This window comes from Chelonia mydas, chromosome 24 (assembly GCF_015237465.2).
Source record: "Chelonia mydas isolate rCheMyd1 chromosome 24, rCheMyd1.pri.v2, whole genome shotgun sequence".
NCBI classification, from domain to species: domain Eukaryota; kingdom Metazoa; phylum Chordata; order Testudines; family Cheloniidae; genus Chelonia; species Chelonia mydas.
The window spans coordinates 16,112,738-16,133,866 of NC_051264.2; the positions used below are offsets into that span (position 1 = coordinate 16,112,738).

Consider the following 21,129-nt stretch of genomic DNA (forward strand, 5'->3'; position numbering starts at 1 on the left):
AATATCATTTCAAAGAAGGTGATTCCTCACAATAGCAAAAGCCTTACCAGCCAGTTCTACACTAGGAGCGCTTTCCCAGTACCGTTCTACCAGTATCCTAGTGTGCTTTTGCTGGTATGGCATATTCTCCTCTGAAATGAGGCCATGTCTACACTACAGAGCGTATGCCTGCATAGTCCCTAGAGTACAGGCTGCATATGCTGACGTAAGGACTTGTTCCGACATAATAAGACCACCTCCCCGCTTGACGTTCAGTAAGCTGAGAGACTCACCCTTGAGTCGGTATAGTTGCCTCTATACTGGGGATTTTTCAGCAGAGCGTTTTTCACACTGCTAGCTGATATAGCGATGCTGGCCGAACACTGAAGTGGACACCAGGCCCAGCAATACCAGCAAAAGCAGTTTTGCTGGTTATAACTGCAGTTACAATAGTCAGGCCTGACCAACCTGATTGCCTTCTATGATGAGATAACTGGCTCTGTGGATATGGGGAAAGCAGTGGACATGATATATCTTGAATTAGCAAAGCTTTTGCTACGGTCTCCCACAGTCTTCTTGCTAGCAAGTTAAAGAGGTACGGATTGGATGAATGGACTATAAGGTGGACAGAAAGCTGGCTAGATAGTCGGGCTCAACGGGTAGTGATCAACGGCTGGATGTCTAGTTGGCAGCAGGTATCAAGCAGAGTGTCCCAGGGGCCGGTCCTGGGGCGTGTTTTGTTCAATGTCTTTATTAATGATCTGGAGGATCGGATGGATTGCACCCTCCGCAAGTTCAGAGATGACACTAAGCTGCGGGGAGAGGTAGATATGCTGGAGGGTAGGGATAGGGTCCAGAGTGACCTAGACAAATTGGAGGATTGTGCCAAAAGAAATCTGATGAGTTTCAACAAGGACCAGTGCAGAGTCCTGCACTTAGGACGGAAGAATCCCATGCACCGCTACTGCCTGGGGACCGACAGGCTAAGTAGCAGTTCTGCAGAAAAGGACCTGGGGATTGCAGTGGATGAGAAGCTGGCTATGAGTCAGCAGTGTGCCCTTGTTGCCAAGAAGGCTAACAGCATCTTGGGCTGCATTAGTAGGAGCATTGCCAGCAGATTGAGGGAAGTGATTATTCCCCTCTATTCAGCACTGGGGAGGCCACATCTGGAGTATTGCGTCCAGTTTTGGGGCCCCCACTAGAGAAAGGATGTAGACAAATTGGAGAGACTACAGCGGAGAGCAATGAAAATGATTAGGGGGCTGGGGCAGGGGATTTACGAGGAGAGGCTGAGGGAACTGGGCTTGTTTAGTCTGCAGAAGAGAAGAGTGAGGGGGGATTTGATAGCAGCCTCCAACTACCCGAAGGGGGGTTCCAAAGAGGATGGAGCTCGGCTGTTCTCATTGATGGCAGATGACAGAACAAGGAGGAATGGTCTCAAGTTGCAGTGGGGGAGGTCTAGGTTGGATATTAGGAAACACTATTTCACTAGGAGGGTGGTGAAGCACTGGACTGGGTTCCCTAGGGAGGTGGTGGAATCTCCATCCTTAGAGGTTTTTAAGGCCCGGCTTGACGAAGCCCTGGCTGGGATGATTTAGCTGGGGATTGGTCCAACTTTGAGCAGGGGGTTGGACTAGATGACCTTCTGAGGTCTCTTCCAACCCTAATCTTCCATGATTTTATGACTTTTGCCAGCTCAGCTATGTCGTAAGGAATCAAACGTCTTCACACCCCATACAGATCGAGCTATGACAGCCGAAGTCCGTATTGTAGACATGGCCCCAGACAGCTCTGCCATGGGAAACCGTTCCGCTATCCTTGCTTCTCAGGGGTGAGATTAACCTGCAATATGGGAGCTTCCTTTCGTGACTCTGATCCCTCAAGATAAGAATTAGAGATGATCAACGGTTTTCGTAATGAATTTTTGCAAGCAAATTGTCACTTTTTACCAGAAAATTAATCACTTCTTTTTTGACAAAATCAGAAAGGAAAAAGTTTTCATTTTTTCATTTTCTTTCCCCCCTTTCTTCTTTGATGGAGCTCTTTGAAAAATTATAAGTTTGTTTGTGGCAAATTTCAAAGAAAAATAGCATTGGAACTCTACTTGCAAATAGGACTCTGGGGAATCAACAAAATTCAAAACATTTTTAGTTCTATTTTGCATAATTTTCATTGGAAAAAAAAATCTTTCTTGAGAGGCAACAGCTAATTTAGATCCTATCCTTTTATATTATAGTTGGGATTTTGTTTTCCCATGTGCCTTACTTTGCATTTATCAACAAGGAAGTTCATCTGCCATTTTGTTGCCCAGTCACCCAGTTTTTGTGAGATCCCTTTGTAACTCTTCGCAGTCTGCTTTGGACTTACAAAACTACTCAAGATATTTATCATCTACAAATTTTGCCACCTCACTCTTTATCCCTTTTTCCAGATTGTTTATGAATATGGTGAGTAGTACTGGTCCAAGTACAGATCCCTGCAGGATACCACTCTTTCCTGAAAATTGACCATTTATTCCTACCCTTTGTTTCCTATCTTTTAACCAGTTGCTGATCCATGATAGGACCTTCCCTCTTATCCCATGACAGCTTATTTTGCTTAAGAACCTTCGATGAGGGAGCTTGTCAAAGACTTTCTGGAAATCTAAGTACACTATATCCACTGGATTCCCCCTTGTCCACGTGCTTGTTGACCCCCCTCAAAGAATTCTAGTAGATGGGGAAGGCATGATTGCTCTTTACAAAAACCATGTTGACTCTTCCCCCAACAAATTGTGTTCATCTCGGTGTCTGGTAATTCTGTTCTTTACGATAGTTTCAACCAGCTTGCCCGGCACTCAAGTTAGGCTTACCAGCCTGTAATTACCGGGATCACCTCTACAGTCTTTTTTTTAAAAATTGGTGTCACGTTAGCTATCCTCCAGTCATCTGGTACAGAAGGCGATTGAAATGATAGGTTACGTACCACACTTAGTAGTTCTGCAATTTCACATTTGAGTTCCAAGAGAACACTTGAGTGAATGCCATCTGGTCCTGGTGACTTATTACTGTTTAATTTTGCAATCTCTTCCAAAAGCTCCTCTAATGACACCTCAATCTGGGACAGTTCCTCAGATTTGTCACCTAAAAAGAATGGCTCTGGTTTGGGAATCTCCCTCACATCCTCAGCCGTGAAGACCGACGCAAAGAATTTATTTAGTTTCTCCGCAATGGCTTTATTGTCCTTGAGTGCTCCTTTAGCATCTCAATCGTCCAGTGGCACCACTGGTTGTTTAGCAGGCTTCCTGCTTCTGATCTACTTACAAACATTTTGCTATTACTTTTTGCGTCTTTTGCTAGTTGTTCTTCAAATTCTTTTTTGACCTTCCTAATTGTATTTTTACACGTCACTTGCCAGAGTTTATTCTCCTTTCTATTTTCCTCAGTCGGATTTAACTTCCACTTTTTAAAGGATGCCTTTTGCTTCTCAGTGCTTCTTTGACTTTGTTTCGCCATGGTGGCACTTTTAGGAATCTCTAATTATGTTTTTTAATTTGGGGGATACATTTAAGTTGAGCCTCCATTATGGTGTCTTTACAAAGTTTCCATGCAGCTTGGGGGGATTTCACATTTGGAACTGTACCTTTTAATTTCTGTTTAATTGACTTCCTCATTTTTGTGTTGTTCCCCTTTCTGACATTAAATGCAGCTATGGTGGGCTGCTGTGGTTTTTCTCCCACCCGAGGGATGTTACATTTCATTATATTATGCTCACGATTACCAAGCAATCCAGCTATATTCCCTTCTTGGACCAGATCCTGTGATCCACTTAGTACTAAATCAAAGATTGCCTCTCCTCTTGGGGGTTCCAGGACTAGCTTCTCCAAGAAGCAGTCATTTAAGATGTCAAGAAACTTGATATCTGCATCCCGTCCTAAGATGACATGTACCCAGTCAATATGGGGATTGTTGAAATCCCCCATCATTATTGAGTTGTTGTGTTGTTTTTGTTTTGTTTTATAGCCTCTCTAATCTCTCTGAACATTTCACAGTCACTATCACCATCCTGGTCAGGTGGTGGGTTGTCTATGGAATTACTATCCATAGAGATTCTATGGTCCAGTTTGCTTCATTTAAGATTTTTATTTCATTTGACTCTGGTTTTTTTCACCTCTAGTGCCACTCCCCCACCAGTCCGACCTGTTCTGTCCTTCCAATCTAAAGAAATAGTATTTTTCAATTCACCTCATACAAGTACTGTAGTGCAATCTCTTTCATATGAAAGTGAAACTTTCAAAGGTAGATTTTATTTTAAAATAACTGCACTCAAAAACAAAACCATGTAAAACTTTAGAGCCTACAATTCCACTCAATCCTACTTCTTGTTCAGACAATTTCTAAGACAAAGAAGTTTGTTTTCATTTACAGGAGAGAATGCTGCCCGCTTCTCACTTTCAGGTGAGATTGTAAATAAGAAGAGGCATTCGCATGGCACTTTTGTAGCCGGCATTGCAAGGTATTTACGTGCCAGAAATGCTAAACATTCGTATGGCCCTTCATGCTTTGGCCACCATTCCAGAGGATACGCTTCCATGGCAGCTATAGATTGATCTTGACCACCCCACCAGGTTATAAAGCAAGACCTGAAACTCCAGATTTTGAAACATGCGTGTGACACTCTATACCTTGGGAGAGCATCCTGTAACCCCCATATTCCTCATTTTTAGATAACTGTGATCTTGCATATAAAGCATGCCTGGTAAGGTATCAGGGGAAAGGTTATGATCTGCTGAAAGACATTGTTCTATCTAAACATGTGTAGCACCAATGCATATGAAATTATAAGAATTGTGTTGTATGGTTTTCACTAAAATATGCTGTGGGTTTGGGAGGCGCCCAGATACTAGCTACACAGAGACAATGACAAGGGAGGTAACCAACACCGGGGTGGGTGCTGTTGAACAGACATCACTAGCCATTGTCTAGCAAGGGAGCTACAGTGCAATGACTCACCTGCATGAGGCCACACCAAGGGAATTGCTCAACCTTGGCTGGGGACTCAAGACACAGGGGCCCCATGCTTGGCTTTCTCCTGCCCCCACCTATGCTGCAAGCAACAAAGACACTCACTGAAGACTCTAGCAGAGGAGATTGGCCCAGGTTTCAAGGGTGAAATCTGTACATGAAGGACTGCAATCTCCAGTGGGGTGAGAAAAACTGCTTAATCTAGATGTTGGGCAGTCTAATAGGGTTGAGAGCTTAGACTGCATGCTTATATTTTATTTTATTTTGGTAACTAACTCTGACTTTTTGCCTATCACTTAATGTCACTTAAAATCTATCTTTTGTAGAAAAAAAAATGGTTTAACTGTTTATCTTTACCAGTGAGTTTGTACAAAGTGTGTGGCAAACCTGCTCAGGTTTGCAAAGCCTGGTGTATATCCCCTTTCCATTGATGAAGTGGTGAACCAATTAATAAATTTGCACTGCTCATCTTGATATATTGGTATATTCCTGAGGTACAGTGCTGGGAGCTGGGGGGATTTGGCTCTGGTGTCTTTCTCTGTGTGACTCATGAGTGGCTCTGGGAGCGTTCCTGCAACCTACCTGGGTGTAGGGCTCCACATGCGGTTGTGCTGAGTGATAACAGTACCTGAAGGGGTTTGCTGCTGGTTACTAGCAAGGCATTGGGAGAGACAGCCCAGGCTGGAGGGAGTTAAGGGGGCACAGCGGTCCCACATACCCAGGCTGCACCCCGGGGATCCCGTCACAATGGGAACCATTTTATTGGTCTGATTTCCCATCATGAGAGAAACTAGGACTGCCAGGGATCTCTGACATAGGAGAATTGCTCACCCTACCCGTTAAGGGAATGGGCTTCCATCACTTAACTTGGCCTCTGTCAAAATCATCAGGGTAATGTAGCGGACTCGTAAAGCAAAGTGAATTTGCAGTGCTCACAGGCACCGCACCACTGATGCTGCGAACCACTGCTCTGACTCCAGTGGAGCTACATCCGTTTACTCTGGCGTATCTCCAATACAGAGATGTGGATTTACACCCATTTGGAATTTGACCCATTGAAACCCCTGGAGTTTTGGATAATTTACACCAGCTGGGGATTTGGCCCCACTCACTTTATTGGAGCTAAGACTGATTTCCATCAGTTGGGCATTTGGCCCCAATAACTTTCATTGAACTATAGATGAGTGACACCAGTTGTTGATCTGGCCCCACTTATTTTATTGAGGCAACACCAATTTACATTATCTGGGAATCTGCTCCCTTGTATAGATGAGGTCATGTATGTGATTGCCTATGGGGATACTATTATCCCAGTCTCAGGTAGGCAGCTTCACAGGATTTCCAGTGAATCACAGCTCACAATACGTACGACTCCACCTGGGACCCGGTCATAATGAAGAGAGACCACAGAAATGCAATCAATTGCCTACTTCTATAATAGGAGAATTGAATCCACAAAGAACACCTGGATTAATTCTTAGACACTCCTGTGGGACTTGGAAACCCATACCTTTGTGTTTTGCCTCTCTTTCCATGTGTGTCTAGGCTATTCCAGCTGAACACTGGGCTCAAGGTTCAGGCTTGCTAAGAGGTAATGAGATAATATAAAAGAGCTGGACAGCAAAATCATTTTGAGTACTCACCCCAACACAGCGTGGAGCTCGATTCATGACCTCCTGGAAGGAAAGAGTGAGAGTAGGATCAAGAAACGCCCTTCTCCAATATCATTTCAATGAAGTTGATTCCTCACAATAGCAAAAGCCTTACCAGCCCGTTCTACACTAGGAGTGCTTTGCCAGTACAGTTCTACCAGTACACTAGTGTGCTTTTGCTGGTATGCCATATTCTCCTCAGAAATGAGGCCATGTCTACACGACAGAGCGTATGCCTGCATAGTCCCTAGAGTACAGGCTGCATATGCTGACTTAAGGACTTGTTCCGACATAATAAGACCACCTCCCCGCTTGACGTTCAGTAAGCTGAGAGACTCACCCTTGTGTCGGTATAGTTGTCTCTATAGATGCTGCATATGCTGACATATACTTTTTCACACCCCATACAGATGGAGCTATGCCAGCAGAAGTCTGTATTTTAGACATGGCCCCAGACAGTTCTGCGAAGGGAAACAGCCCCCCATCCTTGCTTCACAGGGGTGAGATTAACCTCCTGAATCTGAATATGGGAGCTTCTTTTCTTGACTCTGGCCAATCAAGATAAGAATTATAGCTGGTCAAAAATTTTCCTAATGAGTTTTTGTTTAAAAAAAAAAATTCTCAAGCTTTTTCCAGAAAATTGATTAATACTTTTAAGAAAATCAGAAATGAAAGGTTTTTGCATTTTAGCCTTTACTTTCCCTCCCTTTTTTTTCTTCTTTTCTGGAGCTCTTTGAAAAATTATAAATGTGTCAATTTCAAAGAAAAATAGCATTTCAACTCTATTCGGAAATTGGACCCTGGGGAATCAAATAACAAAATTCCAAACTTGTTTTGTAAAAAGAAAAGGAATACTTGTGGCACCTTAGAGACTAACAAATTTATTAGAGCATAAGCTTTCGTGAGCTACAGCTCACTTCATCAGATAGGCACTCAACCTCCCCGATGGATGTTCGGTATGCTGATAGACTCACCCTTCTCTTGGTCTAGTTACGTCTATGCTGGGGATTCTCCAGGAAAATAGCTGTGTTGCCCAAGAGGGGTGATTTTTGCACACAGCTAGTTGATATAGCTGTGCTGGCAGAACTTTAGAGTATAGACCAGGCCCAGCAAGGCCAGCAAAAGCACAGTTGTGCTGATTACAACTGCTGCTACAGTAGGGAGAGGCTTTTGCCAGCACAGCTGTGTCAGTCAGGAATCAAACCTCTTCACACCCCATTCTATAGAGCTGTGCCAGCAGAAGTGTGTATTTCAGACATGGCCCCAGACAGCTGTGGGATAGAAGACATCCCCTCTACACTTCCTTCTCAGTACTCAGATTGACCCCCAGAATCTGGAATTTGGGAACTCCCTTTCTTGAGTCTGACTTTTCAAGATAAGAATTAGAGCTGGTTCAATTTTTTCGAAGTCAATATTTGTAATAAAATTGTCATTTTTTTCCCAGAGAACAAATTCATTGTTTGATAGAATCAAAAATGAAAAAGTTTGACATTTTTTCATTCACTTCCCCCTCCCCCACACCCCGCTTCTTTCTTCTTTACTGGAGCTGCTTGAAAAATTATAGAATCTTTTTGGGATTTTTCAATGAAAAATTACATTTCAACTCTATTTCCAAAAATGGATCTTGGGAATCAAATGACACAACTCAGAACTTTTTTGTTTCAGTTTTCATTTATTTCAATAATGTTTCAAAATGCTTGAGCCCGCAAAGAATGAGACCTCCTGAATCACTGACCACTGCTGCACTTGTTGGCCTAAATGTGGAAGGACATGGCAGAGTAAACTGTTGTCAGTCAGTGAGAGCCTCCCTCTGTCTTCTGCACACAAACCACTTTTAACCATACATGTACACATCAAGTCTGAAATTTGGAACAAAAGCTGCTTTTGAGATATCTGAGCACAATAACATCTAGACAGTTTTCTTAATACGTGATGAAAACCCTTCAGCCTCCTCCCCCCACTGCTGTTACTCAGCATCTGTCTACACTTAAAACGCTACAGCGACACCGTGCAGCGCTAAATTTGCACACTGAAGCACTTCAGTGTAAACACTCGCTACCGTGACGGGAGGGGTTCTCCTGTCGCTATAGTTAATCCACATTCCCATGGAGCAGTACCTAGGTTGAGTGTACAATTCTTCTGCCTAGCTAGCACTGTCTACAATGAGGATTAGGTTGGGATAGCTGCTACTTTCAGGGGTGTGGATTTTTCACGCTCATGAGAGACGTAGCTCTATCAATGTGAGTATTCAGGATAGATGGGGCCTGAGACAATTCAAGCTCAGCTCCAGGGAATGCCAGGAGATCGTCACAGAACAATTCACCATTGGGTAGAGAGAAAAAGGAGACATTTATGTTAATATATCACAGAGAAAATCATCTTTCTAATATAAAGTATTAATCCTAGTAGTACTTTCACCTTTACCAGCACAGCTTCTACCGGCAAAGCACTGCTTCCCTTTCGGTAAAGGGTGGAGATGGGGGTAAAGGCAGCCATGATTTGGAGCTTAATGTTGGTTTCTGTTTGTTTCTTCCAGTTATGAAATCCACTTTGAGGCTGGGGAGGTTTAGCAGCTCCATTGATACCGTGAGTCGTCTATGATGTTAAAAGCCTGATTGCCCAAACCCAACACCTTGCTTGTTAAAGAGACCAATGGCCTTTGTCAATGAGGAAAGGTCAGAGTTGATTTACCTCCTGGTGTAATATGGCTATATGCTGTCCCTAGAGTTTCTGAACATAGCCTTTATGGTGTGGATGGGGTCTGTAATCATAAGAACGTAAGAATGGCCATCCTGAGTCAGAACAAAGGTCCATCCAGCCCAGTATCCCATCTACCAACAGTGGCCAATGCCAGGTTCCCCAGAGGGAGTGAACCTAACAGGCAATGATCAAGTGATCTCTCCCCGGCCATCCATCTCCACCCTCTGACAAACAGAGGCTAGGGACACCATTCCTTACCCATCCTGGCTAATAGCCATTAATGGACTTAACCTCCATGAATTTATCCAGTTCTCTTTTAAACCCTCTTATAGTCCTAGCCTTCACAACCTCCTCAGGCAAGGAGTTCCACAGGTTGACTGTACGCTGTGTGAAGAACAACTTCCTTTTATTTGTTTTAAATCTGCTGTCCATTAATTTCATTTGGTGGCCCCTAGTTCTTATTACGGGAACAAGTAAATAACTTTTCCTTATTCACTTTCTCTAATCCACTCATGATTTTATAGAGCTCTATCATATCCCCCCTTAGTCTCCTCTTTTCCAAGCTGAAAAGTCCTAGTGTCTTTAATCTCTCCTCATATGGGACCCATTCCAAACCCCTAATCATTTTAGTTGCCCTTCTCTGAACCTTTTCTAATGCCAGTATATCTTTTCTGAGATGAGGAGACCACATCTGTATGCGGTATTCAAGATATTCTCCGTCTTATTCTCTATCCCTTTTTTAATGATTTGTTTGCTTTTTTGACTGCCGCTGCACACTGCATGGACGTCTTCAGAGAACTATCCACAATGACTCCAAGATCTTTTTCCTGATTAGTTGTAGCTAAATTAGCCCCCATCATATTCTATGTATAGTTGGGGTTATTTTTTCCAATATGCATTACTTTACATTTATCCACATTAAATTTCATTTGTCATTTTGTTGCCCAATCACTTAGCTTTGGTGAGACCTTTTTGAAGTTCTTCACAGTCTGCTTTGGTCTTAACTATCTTGAGCAGTTTAGTATCATCTGCAATCTTTGCCACCTCATTGTTTACCCCTTTCTCCAGATCATTTATGAATAAATTGAATAGGATTGGTCCTAGGACTGACCCTTGGGGAACACCACTAGTTACCCCTCTCCATTCTGAAAATTTACCATTTATCCCTACCCTTTGTTCCCTGTCTTTTAACCAGTTCTCAGTCCATGAAAGGATCTTCCCTCTTATCCCATGACAACTTAATTTACATAAGAGCCTTTGGGGAGGGACCTTGTCAAAGGCTTTCTGAAAATCTAAGTACACTGTGTCCACTGGATCCCCCTTGTCTACATGTTTGTTGACCCCTTCAAAGAACTCTAAGGCCTGGGCTACACTGGGGCGGGGGGGGGGGGGGTTCGAACTAAGATACACAACTTCCGCTACGCTAGTTGCATAGCTGAAGTCAAAGTATCTTAGTTTGAGTTACCTGGCCGTCCTCACGGTGGCAAGTCGACTGCGACAGCTCCCCCGTCGACTCCGCTTACTCCTCCTGCCGAGGTGGAGTACAGGCGTCGATTCGGGGATCGATTTATCGCGTCTAGACGAGACGCGATAAATCGATCCCTGATAGATCGATCGCTACCCGCCGAGCAGGTGGGTAGTGAAGACGTGCCCTAAAAGGTTAGTAAGACACTATTTCCCTTTACAGAAACCATGTGGACTTTTCCCCAACCATTTATGTTCTTCTATGTGTCAGACACTTTTATTTTTTACTATTGTTTCAACTAATTTGCCCGGTACTGACGATAGACTTACCGGTGTGTAATTGCTGGGATCACCTCTAGAGCTCTTCTTAAATAGTGGAATTACATTAGCTATCTTTCAGTCCTTGGGTACAGAAGCTGATTTAAAGGACAGGTTACAAACCATAGTTAATAGTTCCGCAATTTCACATTGGAGTTCTTTCAGAACTCTTGGGTGAACGCCATCTGGTCCTGGTGACTTGTTACTGTTAAGTTTCTCAATTAATTCCAAAACCTCCTCAAGTGACACTTCAGTCTGTGACAATTCCTCAGATTTGTCACCTACAAAAGATGGCTCAGGTTTGAGAATCTTCCTAACATCCTCAGCCGTGAAGACTGAAGCAAAGAATTCATTTAGTTTCTCTGCAATGACTTTATTGTCTTCAAGTGCTCCTTTTGTATCTCAATCGTCCAGGGGCCCCACTGGTTGTTTAGCAGGCTTCCGGCTTCTGATGTACTTAAAAAACATTTTGTTATTACCTTTTGAGTTTTTGGCTAGCTGTTCTTCAAACTCCTTTTTGGCTTTTCTTATTACATTTTTACACTTAATTTGGCAGAGTTTATCCTCCTTTCTATTCACTAGGATTTGACTTCCACTTTTTAAAAGATGCCTTTTTATCTCTCACTGCTTCTTCTACATGGTTGTTAAGCCACAGTGGCTCTTTTTTAGTTCTTTTACTGTGTTTTTTAATTTGGGTTTACATTGAAGTTGGACCTCTATTATGGTGTCTTTGAAAAGTGTCCATGCAGCTTGCAGGGATTTCACTCTATTCACTGTACCTTTTAATTTCTGTTTAACTAACCCCCTCATTTTTGAATAGTTCCCTTTTCTGAAATTAAATGCCATAGTGTTGGGCTGTTGACGTGTTCTTCCCACCACAGGAATGTTAAATGTTATTGTATTATGGTCACTATTTCCAAGCGGTCCTGTTATAGTTACCTCTTGGACCAGATCCTGCGCTCCACTCAGGACTAAATCGAGAGTTGCCTCTCCCCTTGTGGGTTCCTGTACCAGCTGCTCCAAGAAGCAGTCATTTAAAGTATTGAGAAATTTTGTCTCTGCATTTCGTCCTGAGGTGACATGCACCCAGTCAGTATGGGGATAATTGAAATCCCCCACTATTATTGAGTTCTTTGTTTTGGTAGCCTCTCTAATCTCCCTTAGCATTTCATCATCACTATCACTGTCCTGGTCAGGTGGTCGATAATAGATCCCTACTGTTATATTCTTATCAGAGCATGGAATTACTATCCAGAGAGATTCTATGGAACATGTGGATTCATTTAAGGTTTTTACTTCATTTGATTCTACATTTTCTCCCTCCCCGACCTCCCGCCCCCGCGCGACCTGTTCTGTCCTTCCAATATATACTGTACCCCGGAATGATTGTGTCCCATTGATTGTCCTCATTGCACCAATTTTCTGTGATGCCTATTATGTCAATATCCTCCTTTAACACGAGGCACTCTAGTTCACCCATCTTATGATTTAGACTTCTAGCGTTTGTGTACAAGCACTTTAAAAACTTGTCACTGTTTATTTGTCTGCCCTTTTCTGATGTGTCAGATTCTTTTTTATGTGACTGTTTCTCATCTGATCTGGCCCCTACTTTATCCTCTTCCATCCTCTCCTCCCAACTAAAACCTAGAGAATCTCTATCAATAGACCCTCCTGTAAGAGAAGTCTCTGTCCGATCCACGTGCTCCTCTGCAGCAATCGGCTTTCCCCCCGCCCCCATCTCTTAACATTAAAAAGTTTGCAGAGCAGTTTTTAAACTAAGTGCCAGCCGTCTGGATCCACCTTGGTTTAGGTGGAGCCCATCCTTCCTGTATAGGCTCCCCCCATCCCAAACATTTCCCCAGTTCCTAATAAATCTAAACCCTGCCTCTCTACACCATCATCTCATCCACGCATTGAGACTCTGAAGCTCTGCCTGCCTACCTGGCCCTGCGCGTGGAAGCATTTCTGAGAATGCCACCATAGAGGTCCTGGATTTCAGGCTCTTTCCTACCAGCCTAAATTTGGCCTCCAGGACGTCTCTCCTACCCTTCCCTGTGTCACTGGTACCTACATGTACCACAACCACTGGCTCCTCCCCAGCACTGCACATAAGTCTGTCTAGATGCCTCGAGAGAAATCATAGCTGGCCCTATGACCACCATCTGAAACTCCAGATTCGGAACATGATGGGAAGCCAGATGAATAAAAGAGAGAGTAGGATTGCCAGGGATCTCTCACTTAATAGATTTGCTAACCCTAACCGTTAAGGGAATGGGCTTCTGCCATTTAATCTGGCCTCTGTCTGTTAAAAGTATCAGGCTAATATAACAGACTCTTGAAGCAAAATGAATTTGCAGTACTCACAGGCAGAGCATCACTGACGCTGCTCACCACTGCCCTGCCTCCAATGGAGCTACCTCGGTTTAGCCTGGACCATTAACTCCAACACAGGAATGTTGATTTACATCCATTTGGAATCTGGCCCATTGACTCCAGTGAAGCTATGGATAAGTTACACCAGAAGGGGATCTGGCCCTGCTGACTTTACTGGAGCAATGGTTGATTTACACCTGTTGTTCTGTCTCCACTTACTTTGATAGAGCAACACTAATTTACACCAGCTTGGGATCTGCTCCCTTGTAGACATGAGGCCATGTACGTGATTGCCCATGGGGATACTATTATCTGCAGTCTCTCGGATGCAGAATGACAGGATTCCCAGTATATCACAGCTCCCAGTATGTATGACTCCACCTGGGAAGTGATTATAATGAACAGAGCCCACAGTAACCCAGCAAATTGCCTACTTTTATAATGGGAGACTTGAAACTGCAAAGAACACTTGGATTGACACTTACATGCCCCCAGGGGACTTGGAAGCCCATTGCTTTGTGTTTTGCACCAGTCTTTGAACATGAGTCCAGGATACTCCAGTTGACTCTGAATCTCAGGGTTCGGGCTTGCGAAGAGGTACTGAGATAATATAAAACAGCCTGACAATAAAGTAAATCTAGAGTACTCACCCAAACAGCTTCTTCAAATGGAGTCTCGAGATCCTGTAAGGAGATAGTTAGGAGTTATTTCACCCTGCTCTTTCTCCAGTATCATTTCAATGTAGCTGATTCCTCACAATGGCAATAGCTTTCCCAGCTCAGTTCTACACAAGGAGCGCTTGGCCAGTGTGGCTAGACCGGTAGACTAGTGCGCTTTCACCAGTGTGGCATCTTCCCCGCAAAGCAAAATAAGGTCACGTCTGCATCACACTGCATTGCCCCATGGAACATGCTGTGCACGCCAACAGAAGGTCTTTTTCTGCAATATCAGCACTCCACCTCCCCAGTCGAAGTTCGGTACGCTGACAGAATCACCTTCTCCTGGTCTAGTTACGTCTGTGCTGGGGATTCTCCAGGAAAATAGCTGTGTTGCCCAAGAGGGGTGATTTTTGCACACAGCTAGTTGATATAGCTGCGCTGGCAGAACTTTACAGTATAGACCAGGCCCAGCAATACCAGCAAAAGCACAGTTGTGCTGATTACAACTGCAGCTGCAGTAGGGAGAGGCTTTTGCCAGCACAGCCGTGTCAGTCAGGAATCAAACCTCCTCACACCCCATTCTATAGAGCTGTGCCAGCAGAAGTGTGTATTTCAGACATGGCCACAGACAGCTCTGCGATGGGAAACAGCCCTCCTACACTTCCTTCTCAGTACTCAGATTGACCCCCAGAATCTGGCATTTGGGAACTAACTCCCTTTCTTGAGTCTGACTTTTCAAGATAAGAATTAGAGCTGGTTCAAATTTTTCAAAATGAATTTTTGTAAAAATATTGTCATTTTGTTTTGCAAAATCAACAATGAAAAGAATTTGTGGTTTCTTTATTTATTCCCCCCCCCTTCATCTTTTCTGGAGCTGTTTGAAAAATTATAAGTGTGTTTTGGGGACATTTCAAAGAAAAATAGCATTTCAAATCTATTTGCAAAAATGGGTCTGAGGAATCAAAGAACAAACCTCAAAACTTTTTTTCTTTTTCTTTTTCATTATTTTTATGGAAAAATTGGGGGAAAAGGAAGAAACAAATTTTTCTCTGCAATTTTGCATTTTGAAAAAAATCATTTTGGGTTAAAAATAAAAAAAGATTAGATTGACAAATTTCAACTAATTCTACTTTTTTCTTCTTTCAAAAATGACTGATCATCCTACGTGTTGTTTTAAAAAATTATTGAAAATGGAAGAGGGGAGCTCATTGCATAGCTGGGTGTGTGCAGCACTTTTGGGAATCAAGCCCAAGTCATGTCTGCTCGAGTCACTAAAGAATGAGCCCCCCGAATCACTGACCACTACTGCACTTGTTGGTCTACGTGTGGAAGGACATGGCAGAGTCAGCTGTGGTCAGTGACTGAGAGCCTCTCTCTCTCTGTTCTGCACACAAACCACTTTTAACCACACACGTACACATCAAGTCTGAAATTTGGAACAAAAGATGCTTTTGAGATATCTGAGCATAACAGCACATCTAAACAGTTTTCTTCATAAGTGATGAAAACCCTTTAGCCTCCTTCCCCCACTGCTGTTACTCAGGATCTGTCTACACTTAAAACGCTACAGAACACAGCCATGTCATGCCATGGCGTGTCAGTCAGCCATGCCAACACAGCCATGTCGGTCACGGATCAAAGCTCTTCATACCCCAAACCAACATAGCCGTGACAGCAGAAATCTGAAGTGTAGACATGGCTTCAGCAAGTTCTGGGATGAGAAACCTCATCCCTACCCTTCTTTCTCCGTGCTGGCAGTAACCTCCAGAATCTAGAATTTGGGAGCTTCCTTACCTGAGTCTGATTCCTCAGGAGATGAATTAAAGCTGGTGAAAATTTCAGAAAAGAATTTTTTCCCCATCTTTTACAGAAGAACATAAAACGGTCATACTCGGTGAGACCAAAGGTCCGTCTAGCCCATTATCCTGTCTTCCAACAGTGACCAATGCCAGGTGCCCCAGGGGGAATGAACAGAAGAGGTCATCAAAAAGTGATCCATCCCCTCTCGCCCATTCCCAGCTTCTGGCAAACAGATGCTAGGGACACCTGGCTAGTAGCCATTGACGGACCTATCGTCCATGAATTTATCTAGTTCTTTGTGAACCCCGTTATAATCTTGGCCTTCACAACATCCTCTGGCAAGGAGTTCCACAAGTTGACTGTGCACTGTGTGGAAAAACTTTCCATTTACATTCCCCTCCCTTCTTTTATTTCCCCCCTTATTTTCTCTTTTGAGAGCCATTTGAAAAATGTTGTGTATTTTTGGAAAATTTCAGGAAAATTGGGGGTTTTAGTAATTTTTGCAAAAATTTTTGAAACTGCTTGCATATTTTTAAATGAAAAAATAATAGCTGAAAAATTTTCCCCGATTGCTTTACCACTCAGGGTGGGGGGCTGGGAATCAATAGCCAAAACTCAAAACATATTTTGTTTTTTGGTTTTCACTTGTTTATTCTTTTCCATTAAAATGTTCATTTTGAAAAAACAAAATCATTTTTGGTCTCAAAATTGGCTGAGCATCCTCTGTTATTTTCAAACATTTTAGAGAATGGGGTGGGGGGTGGGGGGGTTCTTTGCACAGCCCAGGATGTTTAGCACTTTTGGGAATGAAGATCAGGTCATCTCTGCTTGAGCCTCTAAAGAATGAGACCCCAACCCCAGCCCAAATCGCTGACCACTGGGGCACAAGTTGGCCAAATGTGTAGTGGAAATGGCATAGTAAGCTAATGTCAATCAGTGAGGACCTCTCTATTTCTCCAGCACGCAAACCACTTTGAACCATATGTACACATTGAATCTGAACTTTGGAACAAAATGCGCTTTGGGGATATCGAAGCATAATAACAGATCTAAAGAATTTTCCTAATAAGTGAGGAAAACCCTTTAATCTTCTCCCCCCATGACTGTACTCGGCCAATTCAAACTCAGCACAGTGCTAAGACACTGTCCAAGAACAATTCACTTTTGGGCAGAGAGGAAAGTGGAGCCATTTCAGATCCTATTTCACAGAGAAAACCAGCATTATAATAGAAAGTATTATACTGCTCGTAGTGATCGCATCCTTACCTGTGCGCGGAGCTGCTGCTCGCTGCTTGTCTTTGGGGAAAGGATGGTGACGAGGAGAATGGCAGCCACAATCTGGAGCTTCATCTTGGCAGCTGAAAGATTCTTCCAGGTCCTGATATCCCCAGCGTGCAGCTGGAGGGTTTAGCGTCTATATTTATACCATGTGCGGTAGGTGACATTACAAGCTTGATTGCCCAAACTCCATGCCCGCATTGTCAAGGAGACCAATCACCTTTATCAATAAGGAAAGGTCAGACACCTCATTTATCACCAAAACTCACCCTGTGGAATCTGATTTCTGCTTCCAAAGGCCAGGATCCAACTTCAGCTGGAAAAAGAAACTGTTCTTCTCCCTAAACTTATCAAAGTGACTTATCTTTTCCTTTCTGGCATGGAGAGGCAGAACCTGCTTTATCTTTCTCATCTGCCCCAATCCCCATGCCCACCGTTTCTGCTAACTAATCAACTAGCCCATCCCTAGCCCTGCAGCCTCTCAGTTTCCCCTGCGCCCTACGGGCTGTTCCCTTGAAGGGGCCACGAGCCTGATCTTACCCTACTCTCTCAAGCGCAGTATCTTGCGCCACTGGTTCTGCCCAGTAGAACCAACAAGTCTCTCTTTACCCTCCCATGATTGCCCAGACTTTGCAGCCTGCAACTCCTGCCACTTTATTGTCTGGTTCAGGTCATGAACATTTCTTCTTTCCCTCTGCGAAAGGTCTGCCCCCCACAGTAGAGATGTGTCTACCGTAGGTGAAGATATGTCCGCCCATAGCTGAAGTATCTGCCAATCTTTCATATCCTTAACCTTCCAACCCCCCTGCAAGGACAGGTAGTGCTATTGTCCCTGTCTTACAGATGGGAAACTGAGGCACAGAACGACTCAATAACGTAATCAAGGTCACACAGGAGTCTGTGGCACCACAGGGAATTGAGCTGTCGTGTCCTGAGTCCTAAGCTAATGCTCTAACCACTGGGCGACCTCCTTCCATAACCTGAGTCCCAAAAGCCACCCCTGGAGGCAGGAATGTAGCAAGTAATAAAATCAGAGGCACTCCAAAGTATAAGGGGACTGTTGCCCCCTTACTAACATTCAGTGGGGGTGTTTTAGTTGCTAGCTGCCAGTACTAAAAAGGGGGAACGGTGGATGGGGAATCAGGACCCGGAGACTGACAGCCCCCAGGAAGAATGGGGAGAGGCCAATGCTCCAGGTCAGCCTGAATGACAGGGCGAGCAGGCTAATCAGGGAGTCAGGAGGCCAGGGAGATCCCGTCCTCTGTGTGAGCTGGATTTGCCTGGGTCAGACAGAGTGGGGCCGAGCTAAGGAGAAAGCAGGGGCCCGAGCTAAGCTGGGGAGCAGAGCTGGGCCAGATCCAGAGGGGCCAGAAAAGCAGCCCAGAGAGAGCAGACCCTGTCCTGGGAGCAGAGCTTCAGCCCCAAAGGCAGAGGCCCAGCCAGAGAGAGCAGACTTGCCCTGGGAGCGGAGCTGCAGCAACCAGAACCAGAGGGGCCAGAAAAGCAGCCCAGGAAGCAGGTCAGTGCTGGGAGCGGAGTCACAGAAGCAGCCTGCAGAGCAGACTTGCCCCGGGAGCAGAGCTGCAGCAACCAGAGCCAGAGGGGCCAAAGAAGGAGCCCAGGGAGCTGGAGGCAGCAGCAGCAGTGAGAGACCGAGCGGTGCAGCTGGGGCTGGAGCCGTCCGGAGCTGGGTGCGGTGAGCAGCGGGGGAGAGCGAGGGGGACCCTGGGCAGTGGGCCCAGCACAGGGAGACGCCTCAGCCAAGAGGCTCTGCAGGCCAGGCTTGGATCATAACCCCGCCAGGGCGGGGGCGACACTGGGCAGAAGGGTCCTACCACTTAGAGCCTGAGAGCGTGTGGCCACCACCAGAGCAAGTGTCCAACCCCCAGCATCCCTGCAGCACAGCCAGGGCCTGAGAAGAAGGCCTGGGACTTACGAGGAACAGACTGTGAACTGCCCTGACGTTCCAGAGACACTGTTTGTGATGTTCCCTGCCACAGAGCAGGGTGATGTGTTTCCTTTAACCTTTCTCATTCTTCCTCACTCTTTTTAAAATTAATTGTTGATTAAATAACTTGTATTTGCTTTAACTTGTATGTAATGGTCAGTGGGTCAGAGAAGTGCCCAGTGCAGAGAGAGTACCCCGGAGTGGGGACACCCTAGACCCTGTCCTAGGTGACCACAGCAGGGTTGGGGGTCGAGCCCCCCCGGAATCCTGGGCCCAGCCTTGTTGGGGTTACAAGGACTCTGCCAGACAGGAGAGTGGAAGGAGAGTCCTCAAGGGCAGGGAGGCCACTGGGTAAAGGAAGTGGGAGCGAGGACTCGGATCCTTTCGCTAGCCCACTTCACCGGGGTCGTGCAGAAGCCAGGAAAGTTCCCCACAAGAGCAGGACTATTTCCCCACTTACACAAGCATGCTCAGACTTTATGTACAGCAGAGACATCAGTGGAGTATGCTTCCATTGGCTGTACTCAGCTACTGGTTTACTGGCTGACAATAGTGTAGCAAGAGAAGGCTGAGAGTTATCCAAGTCTTCCGTCCCAAGTAATGCTCTCCTAAACTTCTCTCCCGCAGCCATGGCTCTCAGGTCATCCTCCTCAAAGATGTCCGCCATTCTTGGCCCCCGCTAGCAAATGGCAAATGCTTTTCTGGAGGAAAGGAATGGCAAGACTGAATTAGACCCAAGAGCCATTTCCTCCAGTATCCCATCTCCGGCACTGGCCAGCACCCACTGCTTCCAAGGAAGGTGTAAGAACCCCAGTGTGGGAGAATCTGCCCCCATGAAAGTCTCATCCTTATCCCTAAGCAGGAGGTTTCATCACCCTTCCAAAATTAGGATAATGCAACATAAACCTGATTTGAATGGAAGAAGAGCCTGCACACAGGGGTTTTCATGGTTGAACTAACTCAGATTAAAATCCCACAAAATTGGTCAAATAATGTATCTTTCTTGTGTAGACAAAGCCTGAGAATCTGGGCCTCTGTTTTCTCTCTCTCCGCCCACAACCGGGACCCAATCCAAGCCCAACAAAGAGCTACTACTGAGGCCCCTCTTTGCCTCGCTGGACACCCCACCTTTCACCTGTCGCTGGCAGCATTGCTATGTTAGCACAGCTCTTTCATGCAAGAGCTCTTCTGAAAACACAGCCACACCCGACAGCCCGTTCCCCCTGTCTGCCCTTGCTCACCTCCGGCAGGCACCAATCTTTCGCTGATAAGAGCCATGGGTTCTGCTTCCTCCTCTTAATGACTGACTGTTCCCATTCTTAAAAACCCCATGAACTGTCCTGTCAATAAACAATAGGAGCCTGTTTAGAGTCTGATCGGGCATCACCTCAGAACAAGAGCTTTAGCCGTTTACCATTCAGAGACGGTGATATAAAAAGGCACTTATTTTGGTGGGAGCCAAATTTAAATGAAGACACTTACACAGATAGGTCGCCACGAGGCAGCTTATGTTTACCTAACTGTGTAGTGTAGACCAGGCCTTAGCATGGGTCACTCACCCTAAAAGGAGTTGCAGGAGGTTGTTCTCAGGATCACTCCTGCTAATTCCCCACTGTTCAGGGAGACTTTTTTCCAGATTCTTTCAGGCTGTGTAGCTCCTGGTACTCTAGGGTTTGAGGTACACGACTGAACCCCAAGTACCTGCCTTTTCAGTCCTTACCTGGTTATTCCCTGTGGATCTGTGTGGCACAGAGCTGGGTGGTATTACCAAGTAGCCCGGGGAAACCCTATAGGAATTCCCATAGCAGATGAGATGACTATAATTATTTATCATATGTCTTATGGTAGCGACTAGGGGGCAGATAATAGGACACTGTTGTGTCAGGCACTGAACAGTCACAGAGCCCAGTGTTAACCTGTAAGTTAACCCTGCAGTGAAGATGCACCTTAAGGTC

At 44.9% G+C, this 21,129-nt stretch overlaps 1 protein-coding gene across 2 annotated transcripts in view; it reads left to right on the forward strand.

The window, feature by feature from the left end:
• The window catches only part of LOC119564204, a 49,871-nt gene that overhangs the window by 9,198 nt on the left and 19,544 nt on the right, over window positions 1-21,129 (forward strand). Inside the window, exon 2 of one of the 2 annotated variants that reach the window (XR_006287331.1) lies at window positions 19,802-20,270. The exons of the other annotated variant lie outside the window; for it this stretch is intronic. The gene's annotated coding sequence lies outside the window, so the exon portion shown is untranslated. Of the gene's footprint in view, window positions 1-19,801; window positions 20,271-21,129 lie in introns of those variants that run through there. 2 annotated transcript variants of the gene reach the window in all.